Genomic DNA, 21451 nt, shown 5'->3' on the forward strand with positions numbered 1-21451 from the left:
TGAGTTGGTCCGCCAGCACTTCACTGTGCAGCATCCGCTGCCACCACTGTTCACCTCGAGAACCATCACCGGCCAACGCCAAGCAGCGCCAAAGCATGTGTTCTAAATCGAGCAAACCCCCACACTTACTACAATAGAGTGAAACCCCGCAGTCCGGATTAATTTTGTTCATGATGACCGGGTTAGGGTACGTACGTGTCTGCAGAAGCCTTAATGTAACTGCCTGTGGCCTATTTAATTTAGAATGTGGCAGGGGGAATGCCCTGCGCCCTAGGTAATAGTGCTTGGTGATTTCGTTGTAGGTTAACAGCTGGTCCCTGTACTCAGGAGCGGGAGATCCAGCCCCTTCAGGGAGTACACGGCACACTAATTAATCCTCGTGCCTTCCTGTGCGCCACCTCGTTGAGGTTACGCGGGGCTCCCTCCACTGTCCCCATGTGCGCCGGGAACCAAGTAACTGTATGCGAAGTGATATCCCTACCCTGCAGCAGTCTGTTAGCCGGTTCCGCAACAAGTCCTCTCGAGAAGGCTTTAATCGCAGATCGCGAGTCACTAAACACTATAACTCTTCTTGAATCAATTAGTGCTAGAGCAATAGCCACCTGTTCGGCAACCCTCGCTATGTCCCCTCTATGTTCTTTTTGCAGTTCACCTGAAACTATCGAACATTATTTTCTCTCATGCCGCCGCTTCCTAAGACAAAGAAAGCCATTAGAATACTCATTTACCAAACTTGGCCTATCGCTAAGCTCGCCAAGCATTCTTTCTTTTGGGGCGACTTCACTGGGATCCAGCCACAGGGATGCTTTTCTTTCAGTTTACAATTTTATTAGAGAACCAAAAAGAGTACCTTGCTGATTTTCTACAATTATCCATAGTTTCTATTATTTCATTTCTTTACGTTAACTTATTTTATCAAAATTCTTAACAATATTTTCATTGCAATTCTACATTACAGTTCTATTGTCCCACGCTCCACTATTCAAATGTAGTTTCTCTATACTTCTAACCATACGGAAAACCGCCTGCTTCTTGGCCAATCCCCCATAGTGGGTACGCGCCACTGTTGAGGACACAAGACAAGACACTAAATGCCTTTGTTCTGGTAGTGGTCCACTACTTTGGTGCTACAGTTAATGATCTTCAATGAGTTCAAGGAGCAAGAATTTAGCCCAGAAAAAATATTACGCTTAACAGCTGTATCTAGTTGTATCATTTTGCCTATGCAGCTTTATATAACCGTGTCCACACTTATCTAAAGCACATGAGTGGCATCCTGAAATAAAAGATGCGTTTTTTTTTTTGCAAGCTATGCAAGTCTGTTAGAGCCACCCTTCAACACATGTGGGGATGTGAAATATCCCAAAATAAAATGGCAGTCTCCCCAGAAAATCTACGGGCGCGGTGGTCGGCTGTGCTGCTCAGCTCAGAACTCCAAGACCAACATTGGGCCGTCCAGCGAGCCAAGGAAGCCGCACGGGAGCAGCAGTTCCCAGTGGCCATTGTAGGAGTTGAGGACGGACGTCGAGATGAAAAAAACTTGGGAGGTTTATTTTACATTATTTACAGTGAGACGTCAATGAACAGTCGTACAGTCATTACGGGCCGGCAGCAACTCGGACGCTGCGGCCCGCGGCAAGAAGTTCGAGAGAGGTGAATCAAGGGAATGCTCTGGAATCCTCTCGGTCTGCGTCTTCTAAGCCATTCGATCTCTGGAAGGCGCGTCATGTTCGGCCAATGGGAGAGCCCGCTCAGATGACGCCACCTTCGGCCAATGGTAGGCACCCGTGCGGTGGTGTCACACCCGGCGGCTCCCCGCGGTCTTGCCTTGCTGTGGTGCAATGCTCTCTTCAAAGGCGGCCGGGGAGACGCTGCCAGGCCTTCCCGGTACATCACAGCCGTCTTGTTGTCACGGTTCATTACAGCCAGAAGGTTGTCACGGTGCATTACAGCCGTCTTGGTTCGGGACCCACTTTACTTCCAGCAGTGCCGGGCTATCCCCTCGCTTTCTGGAAGAGTCAAGCATTGAATAGCCCAACCGGCGGCGTACGAAGTGGGGGCCTTCAACTTGTTTGCCCGTGCGCGCCTCTGCGCTTCTCAATTAGCTGTGGTGCGATTCGATGTGGTCTGGGGAACTCGAAGGGGGCTCAGGAAACAGCCCCATATCTAACAGCTCGTCCTCGCCCCGGATGTTCTGAATGGCCGGTGAACTCAATTCGCTGGCCATGAGGAACGCTGAAAGAAGCTGCAGGGTACTGGGGTCGAGCCTCGTTTGACAACCTTCGGGATCCTGGGCCCTGGAGAACATACGTCAAACAAACAAAACAACACAGTGCTGCACCACGTGTAAGCGCAGGCTCTCCACCCCTGACTCGCAAGGCTATTACTGAGTCAAAATGAACCCTGATCTTTTTATTTCCCCAATTTTGACAAAGCAGTTCCAACCACCTTTCCAAACCGCTATCCATTTCTCCCCGAATGCCGACAATACCAGAGTACTATTGTTGTTGCAAAACAAAGGGTCGTTGACGTTGCAAACAACAAATGAAAACAGCCGAACATAACTTAAGTGGCCTAACTACACGAACAGCATGTTTCCAATCTATCGCAGTGGCGTACCTATCGCACGTATTGGTGCCACTGAACAATCTGGTCAACCTCACAAGTACGTAATCACAAGCGCACTAGCATTGTGGTCCTTAAACAGAACGCGTACTTGCGTTGTAGGCAAACTTTTCGTTTACGCTTACTCACGTTCCTTCCCTGAAAGTCCTACAGGACACGTGACTTAAACGAACAATTAAACTTGCGGGACTTACACACTCCGCAGAACAATTAAAATAATGCGTCTTTTAATAACTCGTTCCGCGCATACTTATCAGAGAAGTCAGAATACGGCTGCCATCAACACACGAGCAACCCAGTCATAAACTGCTTCCTTCCGTCCACACAGGACACGCCCTAATGGAACTAAGAACGCTTCTCGGTGCAAGTCATGCACTCACTGAAAACCCACGCGGTTAACCTTAGAAAATAAAAAACACATAAAAAAAGAAGGTTAACTAAAACACACGCGCGTTATGATAGGCCTCTCACCGATAACCTTGACCCTCAGGTTACTCACACACACAAAAAAGAAAGCCTATTTACTCATTAACTAACACTCGCGAGACTACATGTTTACACAAACCTCATCTTTCAAATCTCGGAGCTTCTCAAACGAAAACACAAACAAAGCTCAAACCTTACACATTGAAATGAATTCTAGTCTCAATGCGCGAAAACTTTCCGATGCTCAAAATAAAAACAAAACACTTCATTTCTACGGAAGCGCTCTTGGCCTCCCTTTCCAAACGCTTATGTCTGACTCATACTTTGAGCCGTACCCGAGGTGGTCGCGGTTTGAAAGCTACTCTGGCTGCCGAGGAACAACAAAAGGGCTGACTCACTATCAGCTCCTTCAAGACGTTACGGTCTCCTGCCAATTTGCGTTCTGGCGCCCCGCTTTCCTCACAAACTCGATTGACCGCGTCGCTACTCCCCACCTGGTCTCGTCCTGCCACCTTGCGCTTCTTCGTACTGCACGCTGAGCTTCGAAGAGAACGACGGAACGACGAGGAATTTAACTGCCCCGTGCCCTTTGTCCGCGTCCGTGCAGAACATGCTTCGCGGTCCCCCTTTGACCGGTGGCTCGAACGTTTTGGATGCGTCAACATCGTCCGTGACGACCGCACCTTTTTCCTCGCGCCCTGCCCTTTTGGGTTTCTCGCCATCTTTGGCGGCGCTACATTAGTTACCGTCTTTCGGTCTTTACCGCGCTTCTTTTTACGGCGCTTTCTCTTTGCACTCGCTTTCATGTCGCCTTCTCGTGCCTCGTGCTGGCCGGTACACATTTCGTCGGCCCGGATCGGTCTCTTACCCGCACAGTCTGAGTGATTTACAGTTAAAACTACTCTCACTTTGCCTCGACTGGCGGACAGCCCAACCGACTCTGGAACAATGCAGCAGGCTTTACTCGATTTATGCAACTCGCACTCTTGCGAACTGCCCTCTACTGCATTGCCCAGCTCACGCTGTGCATCGGCAGATAGATAGATAGATAGATAAACTTTATTAAAAGAATAATCAGAAAAACCGCTAATGGTCGGGGCCCTTAGTCCAGGGCTCCGCTGGCTCTTGCCATCTTCTCAGCTCTCTTAATCAGCTTGAGCTGGTCGTCGAGGGCCGAGCTGGACAGCAGTGCCTCCCATTGCTCCCTCGTTGTGTTCGTGTCTGGGTGTTCTATGTTGTGTAGTGTGCACTCCCACGTAATGTGGTATAGGGTTGGTGTGGCCCCACACCATGGGCATTCGTCCCTGTAGGCTGTGGGGTGTATCCGATGTAATATGTGTAGGTTCGTGTAAGTGCCTGTCTGGAGCCTACGCCAGGCAGCGGTTTCTTCTGTCGTTAGGTTTCGATGGGGTGGTGGATATCGCAAGCGACGCCCTCTGTGGTAGTTCACGATGGCTGAATACTCGAGGTCGACAGGGTCCAGGTCTTCTGCAGCCGGCGTGATGAGTGCTCGGTTATGTACGAATCCTCGAGCTGCTCTGTCGGCTTGCAGGTTGCCCGTGATGCCAGTGTGGCCCGGTATCCAGATGATGGTTTGGGTGGTGAAGTCCTCAGAGTCCTCCTTGAGTATTCCGGCTAGGACTTGTGCAGCAGGTCTTCCAATTCTACCCTGTAGGAAGTTGCGACAGGCCTGCTGGGAATCCGTGAGGATCGTCAATGGTTGGTTTGCGTGTAGGCCCTCGCGGATGGCTAACGCGATGGCCAGCTCTTCGGCTTCCGTAATCGTGCAGGGGCGGGTCGATGCCGCGGAGGTAACGTGGCCTCGGTGGTCGCATGCCACTGCAACTGCGCCCTTGTTGTTCGTCCCATACATGGCGGCGTCCGTAAAACGGGCCGTTGTACTGAACCTGAACGCTTTCTCCATGTACTGGGCCCTTGCTCTCCTCCTGCCGGAGTGTAGGTTAGGGTCCATGTTGCGTGGTATCGGGGCAACGTGAAACCTGTCCTGGACGTGACGAGGTATCAAGCAGGTTTCTTGGGTTCGTGTTGTTATTGCTGGGAACCCCAAGGTTTGTAGGACCTGCCGGCCCGTGCGAGTCCGCGCAAGTCTCTGTTGTTGCGAGACGTAATGGGCCTCTGTCAGTTCGCTGAGGGTGTTGTGCAATCCTAGCGCCAATAATTTTTCAGTCGATGTACTCATCGGCAGGCGGAGAGCGGTCTTCAAAGCCATCCTCAAAAGTGTGTCGGCCTGCTTTGTCTCGGACTGTGTGAGGTGGTAGTAAGGCAGGCTGTACGTGATTCTGCTCACCACCAGGCTACTGACCAGTCGGAGGGTGTCCTTTTCCTTCATGCCTCTGTTTTTGGATGTTACGCGGGAGATCATGCGTGATACCGCCTTGACACTGGTTTTAAGGAGTGTAAGGGTGTGTGTGGCCCGCTGGTTGGACTGCAGCCACATGCCCAGCACCCTCAGCAATGGCTTCTCTGGTATGAGGCCCCCGTTGAGGCGTACCTCGAGTCTTCTTGTTGGGTCTGTGGGGTCTGTGTGGTTACCCCGGCCTCGCCAGACTCGTAGGAGCTCAGATTTCTCGGGGGAGCATTGTAGACCCCGTTGGCCGACGTAATCTTGGATGAGATTTGCTGCAGTTTGCAGCCGTTCTTCTTTTTCAACGAGGGACCCTGTTGTGGTCCAGAGCGTTATATCGTCTGCGTAGATTGCGTGCCGAAGACCTGCTACATCCTGCAGTTTGCTTGCGAGACCGATCATGGCGACGTTGAACAGCGTGGGAGAGATGACAGCACCTTGTGGTGTGCCCTTGTTGGGAGGGTGGTACACTGGAGTCTGGATCTCTCCCATCTTCAGCTCCGCCGTGCGGTGGCTCAGGAAGCTCTGAACATACTTGTACGTTCGCTCGCCGCAGTTGGTGTCGGCCAGCCCTTCTAGGATTCCTTGGTGGCTGACGTTGTCGAAAGCCCCTTTGATGTCGATTGCTAGGATGACGTGTTCGCCGCTGCGGGAAACGTTACTGAGGACTTCTTCCTTGATTTGAAGTAGCACATCTTGTGTGGACAGGCCTGCGCGGAAACCGAACATGGTGTCCGGCAGGTGCTTGTTATCTTCCAAGTGTCTCTGTAGTCTCGTGTTTATAATTTTTTCGTACACCTTGCCGAGGCAGGACGTGAGCGATATGGGTCTGAGGTTTTCAATTGCCAATTTCTTGCCCGGTTTAGGGATCATGATTATTCGTGCGTGTTTCCACATTGCCGGTACAGTACCTTGTTCCCAGTGTTGGTTGAGAAAGGCCGTGAGCGTGGAGATAGACTTGTCGCTCAGGTTTCTGATCATCGAATTCGTGATTTGGTCCGTGCCCGCCGCTGTGTTACGGGTGGTGGCTGCGATGGCTGCTCTCAATTCGTTTTCGGTGATAGGTTCGTCCATTAGTGGGTTGGGTTGTCCTGTGTAGGGTGTTCTACATGGTTGTGTGGGAGTGGGATCTCCATAGCACTTGGTCTTGATGGCATCGATGAGGTCTTGTTGGCTCCCTGGGTAGGTGTGTAGTAACCGTTCCAGAGCCCTGTGTCCTTCTCCTTTGGTTTTGGTGGGGTCCAGGATGGCTTTGAGGATGTGCCACGTTTTGGCACACAGCCCGTCGGTATCGATCGCTGTCTCACGCGCACAGTCCGAATGATTAATAACTGAATCATCCCTATCTAGGCTATCTAGACTGGCGGAGAGCTGCACCGATCCCTGAACAATGCAGTTGTTCTCTCGTGAACAACGGAGCTCGCCATCCCGAGAACTACTCTCAACTGCATCGTCCAGTTCGCACTTCACTTCTGCACGCAGGTCTGACCTGACATGGGTGCTCGTGTCTATCGGGTCAGAAGTACCCTTTTCTTCGCCAGCAACCTCGCTAACATTCCAAGCGACGCACACGCGTGGTAACTGTGCCAATTTGTTCGCAGCTGGCCTAGCTGTCTCTACAGTCATCTGTTGGCACAGCACCTCGTCGCTCTCCCTGCGGCCTTTAACGGCCTCTGTTGCCACTAAGGCATCGTTAGCAGCTAGCCTTTTCCCTTCATTTATGAATGTGCAGCCAATCTCACAGGCACTGCTCTTCTCGTCGGCTTTTGGCGAAAATCTGCTAGACACTTCATCATTCTTTTGCTTTGCACTACCTACAGAATTTTCAGACAGCCGTTGTCTCTGTGCCATTAACTGATCACAATACTGTATCTCTTTTAACAATGCTGCCTTCTCTCTCTCATACTTTTGCTCACGCTCACGCTTACGTTCCTGATACTCACGTTCGCGTTCATTCTCACGTTCGTGACGCTCACACCTAAGAGTAAGTTCTTGAAGCTCACGCTTCCGTTCATTCTCGCGTTCTTGACGCTTACGCTCAATCTTACGTTCACGACGCTCACGCACACGTTCACGACGCTCAGACTCCCGTGGTTCTTGTATCACCTCCCAAGCAAGCTCAATGCTTTTATCATCATTGCCACCATCTTCAATCGCCTTTATGATAGCTGGCGGTTTCATCTGTTCGTCCGCCTCAACTCCCAAATCGTCGCACACCAACAACAAGTCTAACCTCGTCAACCTTCTAAGATCCATGGCAGCTGCCCCGACTGGTGGTTAGAACTGTTTTCCTTAATTAATTTGTGCAAACACACAATGCAACAAATTCCCGATTCCCAGAACTATCAAAATGAACACACAACATTTGAGTCTGGCGAATCAAAAAGGAAAAAAAAAACCACGCGCTCACTTACGGTTGCAGCACCGTGCCATCCGGTTCATTTGTCCGCTGTTCCCGGTTCCTCCGGACTCCCTGGGTCGAAGGCTCGCTCTTCTTCGCTACTCCCAGTTTCTTCGGACCTCTTTCGACGAAGGCTCTCTCTTCTTCGCTCTTCCTGGTTCCTTAGGATCTCTCTCGACGAAGGTTGATCCGTAGCGCTGCCACCAGCTGTTGCATTCGGAGGCGATCTCACCGCTGCCAACCAGTTGTAGGAGTTGGGGACGGACATCGAGATGAAAAAAACTTGGGAGGTTTATTTTACATTATTTACAGTGAGACGTCAATGAACAGTCGTACAGTCATTACGGGCCGCCAGCAACTCGGACGCTGCGGCCCGCGGCAAGAAGTTCGAGAGAGGTGAATCAAGGGAATGCTCTGGAATCCTCTCGGTCTGCGTCTTTTAAGCCATTCGATCTCTGGAAGGCGCGTCATGTTCGGCCAATGGGAGAGCCCGCTCAGATGACGCCACCTTCGGCCAATGGTAGGCACCCGTGCGGTGGTGTCACACCCGGCGGCTCCCCGCGGTCTTGCCTTGCTGTGGTGCAATGCTCTCTTCAAAGGCGGCCGGGGAGACGCTGCCAGGCCTTCCCGGTACATCACAGCCGTCTTGTTGTCACGGTTCATTACAGCCAGAAGGTTGTCACGGTGCATTACAGCCGTCTTGGTTCGGGACCCACTTTACTTCCAGCAGTGCCGGGCTATCCCCTCGCTTTCTGGAAGAGTCAAGCATTGAATAGCCCAACCGGCGGCGTACGAAGTGGGGGCCTTCAACTTGTTTGCCCGTGCGCGCCTCTGCGCTTCTCAATTAGCTGTGGTGCGATTCGATGTGGTCTGGGGAACTCGAAGGGGGCTCAGGAAACAGCCCCATATCTAACACCATCTAGGCGGCGCCAGGCCCGGGCCTCCCAATTGCCGGATTCCAAATAAAGTTATCACATCACGCTTTTGATATTGCTTTAGAGAAAATTCATATGTTTCGGCCTAACAGTACATATACATACTGCACATACTTGCATTCGATATACCTTATCACCAACTGCTAAGTCACCTTTTTACCTGATCAGCGAATCACTTTTGCAACAAAATCTGCTGGTCCGGCTTTTACCTGCATTTCCACCTGTGCAGTTGGTAAAAGTTCTTTGGCTGTTTACTGTAACTTCATATTTCCAACATTTGATTGCATAAGAGGCTTTGGCAACACTGGCAGCCCTAATGCCTGGGCAGGCTTCACGAAAGGCCACCAGTACCTCCTCGTTGCATTGTGCTCAACATTCTTCTTGGTTCGTCTGTGACTAAGAACCCATATATCTTTCCTCTGAAGTGGCTGGTATTGGCGATGCTTTGATGCAGAAAGAGGCTATTGTCGCAGGTGTCAACCTTAGGCCAGAAACCAATCTGGCACAGGTGGAAATAGTCTTGTCTTTCCCATACGGTGGTTTAGCCTTGCGAGGCATATTCCTTCAGTCAATTTGCATACTGTCAATGTGAGTGAGACTGATCAAAGGTTGGCTGTGGTGTCAGGTTTCTTGCTGGTTTCGGTAGTGGCATCGTGGTCAACTGTTTCCACTCTGTGGGGAATTCCAATATTCCAGATTTCATTGATTACAAGGAATAGTGCTTGCTTCCTCGTTTCGGCAAGATTCCTCAACATCTGCAAAATGACTCCATCTATGCCATGTGCGTTTTAAGTGTTGACATGTTCGAGAGCAACAACAGGTTCTGCCATCGTAAAGAGGCTTTCCATTCCTTCCTTGGCAAGTGGTCATTAAGGTGCGTAGTGCAACTCTGGTGACGGTCAGTCACTGAGAGGTGGTCGGGGGAAGCATCTGCAGCTTGTTCCTCAATTTGCTCAGATGTGTACGGAAGATTGAGCAGCGTGTTTTCAATAGTATAACAGTATTTGGTTCATCCTGTTATTGCCGAGAATGTGTCGCATCATACTGAGACCTATACATTCAAATGACACGGAGTGGTCCATCCACTAGTCTCTGGCAAGTTTCTCACTATGACATCTGGCCTGCTCAGTCGTGTGCAGAACATTGATCAGGGTTTGTTGCGTGCAGCCACAATTTAAGTACGCAGTATGCAGCTTGGCTTGCTCACCTCAAAGTTGCAGCAGGTGCTTGTCAGGGCTCGATGTTGCCCCAGTAAGCTGTAGTTCGCATGTCTCTCTTTGCAGTTTGTAAAGGATGCGTGTTGCTAGCAATTCTTCAACACCTTCATATTCTGCAGACTCAAGTGCATCACGGAAATGGTCCCAGCCTGAAACCCGGATTTTGTGAATGTGGCACATTTTCACTCCTACATCAAGTGTTATACTGGATAATGGTCGCTGCCTCTAGGGACAGAGCCGCACTGACACTCTGGATGAAGGCCCCAGTTGCCCATGCTGGTTTTAATGGAGGGTGTGGAAGTTGGGATAGTTGGCGTCATTTGTTAATTTGAGGTCTGTGGTGTCTGCTTCGTCAAGGTGGCCTCCTCTTGGCCGTACGTCTTTGCAACTCTAATGTGGATGATGTGCATTGAGCTCACCTTGACTGAGTATTCTGTGCTCTGGAAAGAAATCTGAAGTTGTCAAAGCCAAGTGAAGTCGCCTCGGCTGCAGTGCCTGGTTTTGGGAGAGAAGTAGACCAATGCTAAAACGGCTTCCTTTCACTGCTTTAGCCTGCAGCACACCACCACAACTTTCTGATCAGACATATGTTTATTTAAGCTGTTCTTTCTTTCCCTTAATTCAATAACAGCCAATTTTAGGAGTTGCAAATCAAGCTGAATTCATAAGACTGCTGATTTTTTAGTTAATTCTAGTAGCTTATTGCGTGGTTAATTTTCTAGTTGGGCATGACACGCTTCGTGCTTAAAAAATAAACTGTTTAAAGAATTCTTGGAGTAATATTAGGACAGGCAACTCTAACTGAGTGATCACTGCTTTTGTCGCAAAACGTGGCAATGAGCTAGGCAGATGCTCTCACGACAGCGTAGTGTTCAGGTTGTATGAGTATAGAAGAAACAAAATTGGAGTTGTGAAGTTCAAAGCCCTCTTTTTAGAGCCTCTCTTTATACTGCGGACATTAGAGAGCTTTAGAATAGTGGACGCAAGCAGCATGCGTAAACAAGAACCCTGTTTGCGTATTTCTGGGATCCACGTGGTTTGCATAACCAAGCAGCACATGAGTCGCTTGCATCCTTTTATCTAATACTATTATTTTCATTGTAAAGCAACCAATATCGCAGTAAGTCTGATCAACCTGCATCAATATGCTAGAAAGCGACACACCTTAAGCACCTAAGGTGTGTCGGTTGAGTGTTTAAAGCACTTCAGCACACCCTTGGCCACTAGACTTGTGCTTTCCAGTATTACTTGCTACTCAACTCTTGAGGTGTTTACATTGTTTTTCTGTACTGTAAGATTAGTTTGACAGTCCTAATAAAATTGTTCAAGTGAAGGTCTGGGCTGTTATATTGGCCATGTCATTCTAAAACCATTAGGTCTGACACTGTCAAAGCATTTGGCAACTTTAATAAGCTTCACCTCACTACATATATGTATTGCGATGGGACCATTCAGCATGTGAAAATAAAAATACCGGCAAAAAGAGAGTTCAAGAGCACCTGAGATTATAGTAAAGCGGGCGGGGCAGTAGCTTCAGGGAAACAGGGACATCAAAGCTGGAACTAGGGTTGCCATACATCATGTCACCGCAATACACTGTTTGCTTCATTGCATTACACAAAAGTGTTGCGGTGAAGTTATTTATTCATTCGTCCCACCTTTACACAGAACCTTGCATCCCACTGCTAAAACTAAGAGCGCGAAAAACGGGCAGAGATGCAGCTGAGCATAACGGCACAGTATTAAGCTCCACCTCACCGTGTTTATCGCGCCCTTAGTACTAATGATATTAAACATCTACTCTGCATTTTAGTTCGTGGAATTCTGGCAGACCATGTGATGTCCCTAAAGCTCCGTTAAGTTCACAGCACTACGCGATAACTGTCGTAAAGCCCACAATAAAAGTAAATCACATGAAGTCACGGATGTCGCACTAGCGCTGAACACCATTGAAAACATGCGCTGCCCCATTTCAAGGACGCATGAACAGTTGTGAGCAAACACCACCTTAAGTATAGGGACCCTGAAACGCTTTTGACGATTTTCTACAAACGTACGGAGTCGTTAGAGTAGGTCCTTCTGATCATTAATTGACACATCTAAGTGCCCCACGTAAAGCGTGTAATTTATAATAAGGTTTTAAAAATGCACATCGCTGCCGATCGCAGCGCACTGCTCGGCGGAATTTTAAGCCGCCCCTACCCATATGACCGAAATCACCCATACGACGTCATTGGGGCGAGCTATCCGATTGGCTGACCAGGGCGCGTGATCGATAATTTTTCCAACTTTATGGTAAACAAATGATCTTCGTAATAATTGGAATGTTAGTTAATTTGTTTTTATGAAAAGAAAGTAACATAAAGTGAATGCACAAGAACAATATTTCAGTACACTTAAGCACTTCCGGCACACAGCAAGTGTCGTCTGCTTGTGTTACAACGTACTCCATTTTGACGAGAGCTCCGCGGTCAGAGTCGGTCTTAGTCTTTTCGCGAGCACTATGATTCGACTTTGTTGCCTTGTGGACTGCAAACGTAGCGACTGGCAATATGTCAAGCTGCGACATCGTGTCCCTCTGCAAGGCAGCGTACGAGCGAACTGGCTGCTGCGTATCGGACTGCCGCTATCCGATCGGCGCCAGGATTTGCGCGCTTGTGGCCGTCACTTTACACCGGAAGATTACTAACGCAATAGCGTTTCGCGAGTCCGGTATTAGTGCAAACGCAAGCGCAAGGGGACAGTCTGGCCGCTTGACTGTGCCGTAACGGGATGAGCCATGAGATGAGAAGGGCAAATGTGAATGGTCTGCACGGTGCAGCCACCTGGTGGCACAGAGCTCAACCATACACAGTAGCAGCAACGAAATGTATTTTTCTTTGCTGCTGGTGTGTATTTTTCGCAGGAGTGTAATCATCAACACGTTGTTTTTTATAAATGTTTAAAATGTTTTACACTTGGTTAGAGCAATATTAGCGCTTTGTTTGGCTGGTTAAGCGCCGCGCCAACAAGTGTATGGACCGTGCAGACCGATCAGGCCGCTCACGTACGTCTACGCTAAAGTTCCTTCATCAGCTTGAGTTTATGCCTCCAGTCATTTGCCGAAATGACCAGCTTGCCTGTGGTTACCAGAATACAAGACACGTTCGGCGCTACGACAGAATGCTCGCAACGCACGCTGCTTCGATAGCTCTCGCTTGGGGTCGACGGCCAAGCGGCTAGCGGCGAGGTCTCGCGCGGGCGGGGCGAGCTCCAAAACAACCGGAAGTGGACGATGTGACGTCGCATCGTGACGCAAGTCAGTGAAGGCGGAGCTTAGCACCGCTCGCTCGGCGAACGAGTTGAGAAGGAAAAGCATGGCTAGGGAGGAGGGTAACTTCTAATCGCTTGTAGCTCCATTAATACGTAACGCTTCACTTAAATTGTGGTGCGAATGTTCTACTTAAGCTGTACCCTACGCGTTTACAAATTTGTCCGAACCGTTTCAGGGGCCCTTTAAGTATTATATTACTTACGTAACGTAAGTCGTGGCGAAGAACACGTACAATACCTCCGCCGACGACGCCCGTCAATTAAAGGTGCATGTTCGATGTGATGACGCTGCTGCACAGCGCCGGTTCGCAAACTGCAGTACCGAGGCGCTACGCCACTTCAATATTTCGATCGTCAGCACCACTGAATTCTTCACAAATACGGATCGCACACCACCAGTTCACCGAGACCAAAAGTCGTCATGTGCCACACCACTACTACTGCACGACTTTTCGCCAACAAATACTGAACCCACTGCAGAGACATCATACGACCAGCGGTCGGCGTGGGCCAGATTCAACGCGCCACAAACCAACTTTAGCGCCACGGCATCACTTGGTGCCATTTCATCGCGCCTTCTCAAAAGTCCCTAAACAATCCTGTCCCTAGGCACCTAGGATCAGGTCACGTGAGGGATTTTTGTACGACACTTAGACGCACGCCTCTTGGTCCGGCGTTTGTCCTGTGGTTTGTCAGAAGCGTCTCCCCGCAGGCCGGCTGTACCCGGTTTGGAGCTAAACCGGGTATGACGTGGTGTCAGGGGTGTACTCCCTGCCCCCAGATAGGTACTTGTACGTCTAGGGAAAGACGCTGCTAGGTGTTGCTGCTAAATCCCTGTGGTTTCTACCGGCTCACCTAGGTCGACATTCACGTGGTCTTGTTACCCATCGCTGGGTCGTGTTCAGTCGTGCCGTTCTTGCGCGGTGTCATTGTCGGCGACAGTCACGTTAAATTCTTAAATAGGTCGCGCCTGCGCCTAATTGAGTCCATTAAAACCTGCACATTCAGTTTTGCTGGCTACTATGCAGTGCGGCTGGCGAGAGCGGTCTCTACGATGCGCATCCAGAGTGTCGATTTCGCCGTTCTTTATTTATGATTTACGTTGGCGGAAACGACCTTGAAAGCAACATAGATCCACAAGAAATATGCGACATCAAGGTAAGTCTACTGAAATCACAAAATTCTAAACATTAAGCGCTGATGGTTGTGTTTTCTTTTTAATTTTAGGCCTTGATGGTTCAACGAGACGTGGCCCCCGTCGTGCTGGTTTTCAAGGTGCTCCCTCGCTGCCTGGAAGATGCTGATGCGGAGCAGAAAATGCAAAAGCGTCGCTTGCTTAACCGCAAATTGATGGCTACGCTAAAGCGCATGCCGTGTCTGCGGATTTTGAACCCCGAGGTATGGACTCCCTTTTTCTAGCGGCATGCCGTTGCATACCGTCCGGAACACGCTTGGCTTATTTTTGGTTCGGTTGATGTATCACTTTTGTCGCTGCTTGCTGCGGTAGAAATGCAGACAGTTTGTCGGAGTTGTGTCTCCGTTACAGAATCGCATTACTGTGGTGAACAAAGCAAGTGTTGCGGTACATACTGTGCGCACTTCACCCTTTGTTGGACGGTCGGAAATATGGTCCCACTATTCAGGGCAACTTCGCTACTCTGTAGCGGTGACGTGTAATTTCTACAATTTAACATTCCTGTGTGGATATATGTTTCTGAATCACTTTAAGCATATTTTTTTCCTTGGCTCCTGTGTCAAACAACGTGATAGAGCAATTGCGCCGATTGTTTACTTCCCTTTCTACAATGTTTAGTTTATTCTATCGCCTTCCTTCAAACCACCACAGCGGCAAGTGGACTCTTTCGATCGAAATTCTGTATTTTCATAATAGCTTGGTTTTTGGTGCGGTTAGGTGTAAATTTTTTGTGCCCACAGCTACCAAAACAGGTGATCAAATTATTAGCATCGTGAACAAATCGCATTGCTGCATATGAGAATTGCATAGCCTCCAAGGATTTTCAAGAAGCACCTTTTTTCTAAGAACCCTTGCGATATTGGAAAGCCCTGAATGAGGGTGCTCATACAAGCATGCTCAATAAGTATAATGAAAACGTGCACGAACTTCATGTATAATATACTGGGTACTCTGGCTGCTTCTAATCACATTACAGGTGACCACGAGTAGGTAGAAACGGGCCTTGAGGCTGCATAATGGGGCGTAATATTCCCACTTTTTGCTATTACATAATCATTGTCAGCTTTGAGATATTAAGTTATGTGAAAAATACTTCATCAAAAAAGCACTTGTAATGTCTCGGACACAAAGCGATCTGTTCTCTGCTTGCGTCCATGAAAGGGCTAAGATGCACGCCATATTCAAAGGTAAAACCATGCACATAGTTCTTAAAACGAAACCCTCTTTGCCTCTTCCTTGCTCTGTGGGTGGTGGCTACTGAAGTCCTGCCAATATTGGTCACTGTGTGTCTGGCACTGGATATGTGCTACTTGGCATGTGTCCAAATAGCAACATGAATTACCGGTTAAGTGCAGCTCAACGTGTACCACTGGGTAGACAAGTAGAACAAAAGGCAAGAAATTAAGTATGCAACAGGAAATTTAAGAAGTCAACTACTGAGAAGTCAGAAAGCCAGCATCAAAAGCAGCCGAGTGTGAACAAAAATGAACGAAACCAGGACATGCATTGAGTGTAGAGCTATAGAAGTGAACGAGTGATTACATTTTACTGAACATTACCAAGGCTTCACTTATAACCGATTTTTACATATGCGTGGAATCTGCTAACATTTCTGTCCAAAACTCTACCGGAAAGGATATATTGCATCAATCGGTGTTAATATATTTTCTAGCATATTTTTTTTGTTTTCAGCCAACACACACTTCCCCGTTAAATGAAATCTGTAGATGGCTGCCACAAGCATATTACAAGAACTGTGAATTGGAAGCTGTTAGCTATCTGTGGCACGAAGTCATGCAAGGGTACATATATTCTTTGTGTGCACATTGACTTCATATGTTTTACTAATTTGACTGGCTCTTATTGCACTCCGCCTGGATAGCAATAACACACAGGTCGCTTTACGTTCGAGCTGCTCGAAAGCCTGAGAAAGCTGAAGGTACATTCATAAAAGTTCACAAGTCCATGGCATTAGCGACCAAATTCAAACCTTCTCTGGTACAGCCGTGCGCTGTCAGAAGTGTCTCAATGCATTGCATTGGTTGAACAGGCACATATTGGCTGTACCACTTGGATTTCAGCGTGCATGCGTAGGCTGGATGAAAAAATTCTACCATATTTTGTCTCAAAACTTTGGCTCACGAGTGGAAAGCGCTATTTCTGTTGTAAATAGATGTGGCTTGGACACAAGGCATGTGCATGCTAAATTTCTGGGGAAAAAAAGGTATGCTGCATGAACAGAAGGTGCTGCAGCCACATAACCTGACCTTCATTGTGACCTTCATCTTCATTGCGCTCACAGATTGCAGGGACGGAACTAAGCGAATGTCTTTTAAATGCTTGATTTCAGCCAGTTGAATTTGCCAACACGGGGATTCAAAGCACGGGTGTCCATCTGCTGTTAGGCTGGACTCTCTATTTAATGAGAATTCTAACTACTGCATTCATTGGTGCTGACAGATATCAAGTCAGTTGTAGCTCAGCATACTGTATTCCGTTTGTCACCAAAATCCTTGAGAACCACTTGAGATCTTTCGATGACAGCATGCTCATAATCAGTGGGCACCCCGTAAGAAAAATAGACAAGGTCAAGTTTGGATGGTATCCCTGCAAGTGCTGAATGTTCTTGAGATATGGATCAGGTGACACGAGCAAGTGTGAGAAGGCTAGGCCACAGAAACTCGCGTTTCTGATTGTGCACTATTTGTTCAGCCACGTTAAAATGTGAGGAGCCTAGACATCTCAAAGACGAGGAGCAAGCAAATTGAATGTAGCTATCAAGCAAAAAATGTGCAAGTGCAAGCTCTTGATTTTGACTCTAAAGGCACGTTCACACCAAAGACGGAGCGGCTAAAGCGGGCAAACGGAAAGCGGGCGAACCTCCTTGCCAGGTGGGTAAAAGCGGGCGAAAAACAAGGTGGCGAGTCCGATCGCTCGCGGATCGATCTTTTCCGCCCGCCGGAGCTCTCTACTTTGCCGCGGCCAATCAGAACACCAGACGACGGTGGCGCTGTGACGACGCTGGCGTGTGCGCGATGAGTACAGACGACCGGTGCCACGAGATGGCAACACGTGCGCTACAAAAACGTTAGATGCTCCGCCTCCTTGGCGGCGCGGGCAGCCAGGCAAGCCGTCCGGTCTGAACGGGCCCACGCGCTGACCGCCTCACTGCATTGAAAATCCGCTTGGCTGCTTAGACGTTCCGATTTCGGTGCGAATGTGCCTTTAAGCAAACACAGGGAGAAGAATCAGTATCCAATTAGAATAATTATTTTGCATGAGCCAACATTTGACAGTCTGGCCAGGAACTAAACTATCAGTATTTAGAACGCACAAATGTATATATAGCAAAGTGCGGCAAACATTTGCACATGTGAATGCTTGTTACCTTCTTGCACCACCTGCAGTGTCCAGGTTTGTGCTCCAGACTGTACATATTGCAGTGGCCTGAATACTTCACAAACATTTGTCCCAATTGCACCGCTTATTTTTCCCCTCCAGCATCGATTTCTCAATGCGTCCAAGAAGCCGAGGCGCCTTATGTTTGCAGAGGATGGGTACCATGTGCACAGGGGCCGAGGAATTGACCAGTTAGCAAAGATCATTGTTAATGCTCTTGCTCAGCAGTTTGGCCATGGTGTCAAGTCACCTGCACGTGCTGAACCAGGCGCTGTCTACAAGGCAGTCAAGTGCTGTTTCTGCAACACCAAGGGCCACAAATCAAATGAATGTATAAAGTTTTGTAAGCCAGCTTCTCGGCAAATGTCAACACAACACTAAATGTTACATGCCATCAAATGGCCCTCCTCAGGGCCACCCATATGTTGTCCGGCAGATATGAGATGCTCCCGACCGTTGCCCTCTCAATTTTCTTTTTAGCTAGGAATCGCTTTGCTTAGCAAGGTATGTCGGGTAGGTAAGGATGCACATCTGGCATAATGCTAGGATTTTTCCAATTCTGTACTTATAGTTTCTGCAATAACATACGCAGAGCACGGCTCAGACCATGCAGTGCACAAGGGATAAGAATTGTAGTATAACTGTTACTCATAGTCAGGGTGTTTGTACAATATGCAGTACAATATACAGGGGGTTTCAGCTAACTTGTGCCGAGGCTTTAAAAGAGAAAGAACGAAAGAAACTAAGGCCTGCAGTACTCAAATGCAATCAATTCAGTAGACTACCCTTTTGAGCAACTTTAATACTTACGGCTTATTGAGAAATATCTGACTGCTTTATTTTTATGAAGATAGCTGATGTGGTTATTCTTTCAGGACAAAAGTGCACAAAATCGAGAAAAGTACCACGCAACTATGCACTTTTGAACAGTGACGCGAGTGCTCTCGTACATGCTTTAAACAAATGAACAATGCGGCATGCAGACAGGATGTAAAAAATATGCAGATCCGACACACTGTGAAAATGATTTAAGCTAAGCTTTCCTTGATGTTTGTGTTCATTGATGGCATTTGGGAGACGTGCGCTCCGACGCTCGAGGTGGTGTTGTGCACCATCCATATCCTGCGAGAATGGTGGCACTGTCATTCCCTCACACGGCGCATCGCATGGTGGGTAAGGTAGAGAAATCCTTCTATTGAATCCTTAGGAGAAATAGTTGCTGCCACGTCCTGTGCCCGACGGACCAACGCTTGTTGGCCACACAGGCTTCTGTCGCGCAGCATGGCCTCCCAGTGTTGCATGTAGAGACATTGGTTGAAGTTTTGATGCTGGACCACCACTTGCGTATTGTCGTTTTGATGCCGTGGTGCTGTATTGCAGCTTTGCATCTGCACATCCTATGTCAATTGTTAGCATGGGCACACTTGCCGTGTTTATTTTTCAGAACTATCATCAACATGCCGTACCATACCTTGAATTATCATAATACTTTTAGTTTGCCCGCAACTGTCACCATGTCAAGTTGTAGCATTTTTTCTTTTAAAGAGACTCCATATGAAGGATGCTTTCTGACGGCATCTTTACTTTCTCCTTTGATCATTCAGCAAACACAAACGTAAGCGCTGCAGCTTCTGCAGTGCTTTTGTCTGTTCCTTCCAGGCACACAACTCTCAATGTATCATTAGCGCTGAAATAGAACACCGCTCGTTGCTCAAAGCAGCTTGAATATAGATTCCAATCGGAACAATAGGCATAGACTTGTGGCAGTATATGACTTTCTATAGCCATAAAAGACAAGCTAGCATAGTGGGACATCTCAATGCTCGTAAAAGCATTCAACTCCATGTATCTCCAAATAACTATAGGCTCAAGCAGACACTCAAAATCCGTGCTTGTCACGGTGAATTGGTACGGGAACTTGAAGGTGTCGCTTTTCCTTCACGTTTGTGTCTCATGTTTTTGCTAGGGCTCTTGCCACAGTTAAAGTTGATCTTGTGGTATTTTAGAAGGGTAATTTTCTAATCTCCTAGGCGATGTCATTTCCTTCATTTGGTTGCACTGTATGCATCAGTTCAGCATCAGTGCAATAAATGGGTCAAACGGCTTAAAAAATGTTGCCAGGCCTTTTTGGCACGACACTCGTGGATAACATTTTGGTGTGGCTTGGTCGAGACCAAAAGAGAGAAATTGATGCATACAAGCACAAAGGCCAGGCACTGTTCCCTTGTGGCCTGCACAACCACTAGTGTTCAAAGCACAGTCAGTCTTATCAATTCATACTGAGTATCGCAAAGTTAAACATTGCAAGAACTGTAGCTTGGTTGATGAGGCAAGGCACTTACAGCTGCAGCTGAAACATGTGGTGTGATCAACATGTGCAAGGTTACGATACTCGTCACCCTTTTTGTATTTAAGACTTTTAAACTTTGCCCACAATATGATTACAGCTTTCCAGAGGGCATTGTTGCAAAGCCACCAGAGTTCCATGGAAAATCCTCCCATGCACCTGCCATGTACATTGCCCCTCCTCCTCGATGTGGCGTGCAAGATGGCACCAGCAGCAGTGGAACAGTTGAAGAGGCGAAAAAAGGTTCACTTTATGATAGGTTGTATGTAAATAAAACTGATTGAACACAACCGATTCGGCTTGCACTTTTGTCAAGACAATTGTCAGCAAAGCAATGGAGAAATTTCAGTAGGGCGATACTAATAAATAGTGCATAGAAATTCTTGGAAGCCCTGTCAGCTTTCTTGCTGTTAAGACTGTGTTGGGGAGGTGGTTTAGGCAGGGAATGCCAATGCATGAGGGATGGTCATGGCCATCGCCTCACATTCACCATGTTCAATGTATGTGCAGCATTAATCTGTTCTCTAGACCGAGTGCACTAATGTCACGGCAGGCCAGCACTTGGTCGCATGATACATTTTCAAACCTCGCATGCTTTCTTTGGGGCTCTGAAAAAATTAATGAAACATGAAACTAAAATTCGCATGTTGCAGTTTTCAATGCAACCCTCACACTGCATTTGTCCATTCTTGAAACACATTTTATTGTACCAAATGCATACAGAATGAATTTGTGAAATATCCAAGGTACATTTTGCTTGTTTTGGTCAAGCAGCTGGCAGAACAAAACCACAAAGGGTAACACTCCTTTTAAAGTACATGATTGGCGAAACAGTGTTGCTAACACCCAACCAGTGCAATACTTGTCACCAATTAAAAAAGGAAGGGAGCTGCAGCACCATTTCTTGGTTCCTTGACCATTTATTTTCTTTCTTTTGTGGCTGATGTTTAAAAATCCTTGCCATAGCAAATGCAGAGACATCAAAAATCAATGCACGACAGATATGGGCGCTGTGGTGTAAAATAATGAAGATATAATAATTTTGCATACACATTATTTAGTCTGAAATTTAGGGATACAGCGTATACGGCACAAATGTTACTCTTCAATCCCAATAAAAAATATGGAACTCCTGGGCTACAAGAGGGCTACGGATGAAACTTGGGGACATGGGATTCTGTAATGTGCAGCTATACCTAAGTACACAAGTATTTTCGCATTCTGCCTCT

At 47.8% G+C, this 21451-nt stretch overlaps 1 long non-coding RNA gene across 1 annotated transcript; it reads left to right on the forward strand.

The window, feature by feature from the left end:
- The first annotated feature begins 14454 nt into the window (after positions 1–14454).
- Positions 14455–20514, forward strand: LOC140215320 (uncharacterized). Its single transcript, XR_011892277.1, has 2 exons — positions 14455–14679; positions 20323–20514. It is a non-coding gene; the product is annotated as an uncharacterized lncRNA (long non-coding RNA).
- Positions 20515–21451: the final 937 nt, after the last annotated feature.

Source organism: Dermacentor andersoni, chromosome 1 (genome assembly GCF_023375885.2).
Source record: "Dermacentor andersoni chromosome 1, qqDerAnde1_hic_scaffold, whole genome shotgun sequence".
Classification (NCBI taxonomy): domain Eukaryota; kingdom Metazoa; phylum Arthropoda; class Arachnida; order Ixodida; family Ixodidae; genus Dermacentor; species Dermacentor andersoni.